General features: G+C 47.7%; 1 protein-coding gene across 1 annotated transcript in view; it reads right to left on the bottom strand.

The window, feature by feature from the left end:
- Positions 1–5415, bottom strand: part of Bri3 (brain protein I3) — a 21173-nt gene that overhangs the window by 14898 nt on the left and 860 nt on the right. The gene's annotated exons all lie outside the window — the stretch shown is intronic.

The raw sequence follows: 5415 nt of genomic DNA, 5'->3' as shown, positions 1-5415 counted from the left end.
TGCCCTGATAAGGTGAAGCCAGGAAGCCCTGGGGTTGCACAGGACTTTAGCACACACCTTTTCCTGTAGTGGAGTTTCTGGAGAGATTCCTAGAAAACTTTAGGTTACAGCTAAGAAGGGAGAAAGGCCTTAAGGAGATGCGGCTAATTATGCGGGAATTTTTATTTCTTAGCTGGAGAGAGGCTGCAAGCATGGGCCTGGATGAGGGATGTTTCCGTTCACGTCCCCACAACATCCTGTCTCTGTGACCTGTCTCACTGGAGACCAGAAGTTAAAACTCCAGGTGTGGGCAGGGCCTCATTCCCTCCAAAGGCTTTGGAAACGACCCTTCCTGTCATATTAGTGACTCGGGGTTCCTTGGCACACAGAACTGAAGTGTCTTTAGCCCTCTCCTCGTGGCTCTCTAGGTCTCCTCCTCTTTTAAGGACACCAGTCATTGTTTGCATTTAGGGTTCAAGCTTGATATAGAATGACATTGTCTTTCCATGTACACATTCCTACTCCTTACCCCTCGTGTGCACCCTTGTGTGGCCAAGATCCAGCTGCCCTATGTCCTGGCATAGCTGGAGCCAAGATTCTCTAGAAAGACACTGTGTCCTCCCATCAGCGGTCTCCAGAAAATTAGAATCCCCACCTCCTCACGTCACATCCCCACCCTCACCCAGGAGGAGGGAGAAGTGCCAGCCAGAGCAATCCAGGATATTGTATGAGCAATGTCAGCCCACCCTGCAGGAAGAGATTGGAAGCTCAGACAATGTTGGGTCAGTGACAGACAGGGCCATTCATTGACCAGGATAGCTAAGCTATGTGGAACTCTCGACCCCTATTTAAACATAAACCTCAGAAACTGGAGATACATCTCTTGAGAGGATCTGGGTTCAATTCCCACCTCTCACTTGGCAGTTCACAACTCTAGTCACAAAGGATCTGATGCCCTCTTCTGGCCACTGGGAGAACTGCATGTATGTGGTACACACACAGCAGGCAAGGCCAAATAGTCAAAATTAAATTAAAACTATGATTATGTCAGGACCCTGAAGGCGGACTTTGGGGCCAGTAGATATCTTCATTTGTTCCTCTTCCCAGTGAGGCCACACTGAATAAATCTCTTGCCTGCTGTCTCTCTATTTGACTTATTTGAGACTGGGTGGGAGCCTAGCTCATCGGGGCTTCTCCAACTGTAAAAACTGCAGTAGCTGTAGTGTGGGTGAGCCGGGCATTCTCCATAGCATGTCTTATGCTGTATGTGTTCTGGTCTCTTTAGAGTCATCCCATGGAAGTAACATCACCACCCTCCAGATGTTTGCAAAGGAACCTGGCGGGGGGGGGGGCACAGGTAGCTCTGTTTTTTTTTTGGTTTTGGGTTTTTTGGGTTTTTTTTTTTCAAGGATTCCTGGCCTTTGGACACCAGGTCTAACACCCGCAGTCCTGAGATTACAGCATTCTGCCCTGCACCAAGTGTGCAAAATAGGAACATTGGTGACTGTGGGATGCGTGTGTGTGTGTGTGTGTGTGTGTGTGTGTGTGTGTGTGTGATACACCACCAGCCCTCTTCATAGGTGGTATTAGCCAAAGCCTGAGAAACAATTCTAGTCATCTGACTATTTTGAGTCAGGATCTCACTAAGTAGCCCAGATTGGTCTAGATCTTACTCTGTTGCCCAGACAGACCTTAAACTTGTGATCCTCCTGCCTCAGCCTTCTGAGTAGTTGAGATCTGTTTCATCAGGCTGACCAGTGACTGGTTCTAAGAGAAATACAGTCCTACAGAGCGAGATGGAATTTGTTTTACTTAGTGCATATCTTCTTTGGGCTGGGGATGTCGCCTAGGAAGATGGTGGTTGTTTAGCGCGCCCAAGGCCTTGGCTCCAAAAGAAGAACAAAAAATAAAAACACAGGCCAGAGATGTCGGTGGGCAGCAGCTTGCCTCGGCTGCACAAAACTCTGAGTTGTATCCTTAGCACCTATAAAAACAGATGTGCTGGCAGCCACCCACAACCCTAGTACTCAGGGAGTAGAAGGCGGCAGATGGGGAGTTCAAGGTCAACCTCTGCTACACCTGGACCCCTTTAGGGATCACACATCAGACATCCCACATATCAGATACCTTTACAATTCATAACAGTAGCAAAATTATACGTATGAGGTAGCAACAAAATAATGTTATGGTTGGAGGTCACCACCACCTGGGGACCTGTATTAAAGGATCACAGTGTTAAGAAGGTTGAGAACTCGCTCTACTACGAAGTGCTTTGAAGCCAGCCTGGGTTACACCAAGAGCCTGCCATTCATAAATAAATAAGTCCTATGTATATTTTTCTGATCATTACAATTCTGTTCATTATCACCTATCACACACTATTTTTTTTTTTAAATGTTGCCATTTCTATTACGATAAGTAAGTGCTACTTTGGCTTTGACTACAGTATATAAATGTTTCCTAAGGAGGGAACCAGGGAACATGCTGCCCCCCCCCCCCCCCCGCCCAGGGCTGGGACAGTTCTCATCCTCCAGACCTTGATAGTCACTGTCACTGTCCTCAAATGTGCCAGAGGAACCCGAAACAAAGATCAGACCCTTTCTTGCACCTCTTCAGAAGAGCTGAAAGCCCATCACGTGGACTTCTTGGCACATACAGGAACTGGGTACCTCACATGGCCGGGATTGTGACCAAAGGAGAAAAAGAAGAAGGAAACATAATGTCAAAAGCCAGGGCTGGAGCCAATTACAAGTGCCTGGCTCGGGGAGGGACGTTACCAAATATTTGCTGAATAGCTACTAAATGTTATCTTAGATAAACACTTAGAAGTTTTATGGTAAGCCCGTTGTGAGCCTCACAATTCTACTGGGCAAATATTTCTAAGTATTTTATAAATTAAGCATATCGGTTTCTACGCAGCACATAAAAGCATCACTTTTGCTGAGTCGGGTGGTAAATCTTTCATAAGTCATGGGGCCTGGGAGATAACTTAGCCGGTTAAGGGCTTGCCCTGAAAGCAAGAGGGGCCTGTCTTTGCGCACCAGAATACACATAGAAAAGTCAGGCATGGAGGCTGAGGCTTAATCCCAGCGCTGAGGAGGGAGAGACAGGCAGACCCCCTGGGGTTCAGTTTCCAGCCAGCCTGGCTTACAAGACAAGATCCAAACCAGTAAAGAACTTTGTCAGAAACCACAAGATAGGCAACCTGGAAGAGCAACACCCACCGGAGGTTAACATCTGGCCACCACAAGCTTGTGTCCCCATGCACAGCTACACCCAAACGCACACATACACAAATGTACATACCATCTTTATAAGTCACATATATGCATATTTGTTGAAGCTTGGTCTGTTGCTATGTGTTATAATGCTAAATTCTGTATCTCAAAGTCTAGCTGCCTCAAGAGGAGTGAATTCTCAAGTAAGTCAAGTGGTGCTATGGAACCTTGTCCCCCAAGTTATCCCTGATTGGTCAACACAGATACCTATAGCCTATAGCGGGGCAGAAGCAAGGTAGGCGGGGCTTCCTGGTTTGGGGTCTGAGGGGAGGAGAGGGGAGGAGAGGAGAGGAGAGGAGAGGAGAGAGGGCGGGGAAGCATGAGCAAGGTACCATGGGATAGGTGGATGAGCACACGGTCATGAGAGCCAGCCTGTTGGAATAGGAACAGCCCAGATGGAAAGCGGCAAGTGACATCTCAGGGGCTACTGGCAGGAAGCAAACAGAATCTGTCCAGCCCTACTGCTTTAAGGGCTTATGTAAATATCAAGGTTTCCTGTCTTTTGGGAACTAAATGATCTATTACAACACATATTCAAATGTACATACTTGCCCCCCCCTTTCTTTATAGGGATTAATCCGGGACCTCCACACTCTAGGCAAGCACTCTTATCATAGAGCTATGCCCAGTCTTCCCAGATTTTGTGATTGTAGGACAGAGAGTCCAAGAACATTTCAACCAAATGTAGATATTGAGGAGGGCAAGGTGGAAGAAGAACTGGTTCTCATCGAAAATGTTCCAGCCTAGGGGCTGCCTGTGCAACCCGAGAAGGAAACCCAGCCCCCTAAAGTGGAAAGGTCAAACATCCTTTCAGCGTTGTCACAGGTACCCGAGGCTGGGACACGGTTCATCAGTCAACAGCCTGGCGCACAAGCCTGATGACCTTTTGAGTTTTACATCTAGAACACCTGTTTAAAAGCCAGGCATAGTGGCACACACCTGTAGCCTCGGGCTCACTGCCAGGCCAGATTAGCTGAATTGGAAAGTTCAAGGCCGGTGAGTGCCTGTCAAAAAATAAAATATAAGAACAAACAAACAGGGCTGGTGAGATGGCTCAGCTAGTAAGAGCACCGACTGCTCTTCCAAAGGTCCCGAGTTCAAATCCCAGCAACCACATGGTGGCTCACAACCATCCATAACAAGATCTGATGCCCTCTTCTGGAGTGTCTGAAGTCAGCTACAGTGAACTTACATATAATAAATAAATAAATCTTTAAAAACAAACAAACAAACAAAAACAAAACATGGTTTGGGTCTGGAGAGGTAGCCCAGAGGTTAAGAGCACTTGCCACCCAGTCATGACTATCAGAATTTGGATTCTGGTATCCGTGATACACGCTGGATATCCTAGGTACACCTCTAACGCCAGCTCCAGGGGATAGGGCGCAGGATAGCTGGACTTGCTTATCATGGCTACATTGTATCATTAGGGGAAACCGCATGCAGCTTCACAAATCTACCCTGTCAGAGGATAAAAAGTTACGTGGATTTACAGAAGTCTTCTCCTAGGCGAGCCTAGATTGCAGCCTGCGATTACTTGTGTGTGCCACCATGCCTGGTTTTTAAAAATGTGTTCTAGACATAAAACTCAGATCATCATGTCTGCATGCCAGGTCCTTTACTGATGAACTTAGGCATGAAAAACCAGCAGGAGAGGGGCTGGAGAGATGGCTCAACAGTACCTGGCTGTTCTCCCAGAGGTCCTGAGTTCTATTATTAGCAACCAAATGGTGGTTTACAACCGTCTATAATGGGATCTAATGCCCTGTCATGCACCCTATTATACACACAGAACTCATACATTTAAAAAATTAAAAAAAAAAAAGCAGTAAAACACTACCTAGAATCCCCCAGTGAGAGGCTGGGGGCGTGGCTCAGTGGTAGAGCCCCTGCCTAGAATCCCCCAGGGAGGGGCTGGGGGTGTGGCTCAGTGGTAGAGCCCCTGCCTAGAATCCCCCAGTGAGGGGCTAGGGGTGTGGCTCAGTGGTAGAGCCCCTGCCTAGAATCCCCCAGTGAGGGGCTGGGGGCGTGGCTCAGTGGTAGAGCCCCTGCCTAGAATCCCCCAGTGAGGGTGCTATCTGGGAAGTGTGGCCTTGCTGGAGGAACTACTTCACTGCGGGCAAGCTATAGAGGTTTCCAAGGCTCAATTTCCCAGTTC

Source organism: Mus pahari, chromosome 23, assembly GCF_900095145.1.
Source record: "Mus pahari chromosome 23, PAHARI_EIJ_v1.1, whole genome shotgun sequence".
NCBI classification, from domain to species: Eukaryota; Metazoa; Chordata; class Mammalia; order Rodentia; family Muridae; genus Mus; species Mus pahari.
The sequence above is the reverse complement of the archived record's forward strand: the minus strand, read 5'-3'. Positions and strand labels throughout refer to the sequence as shown.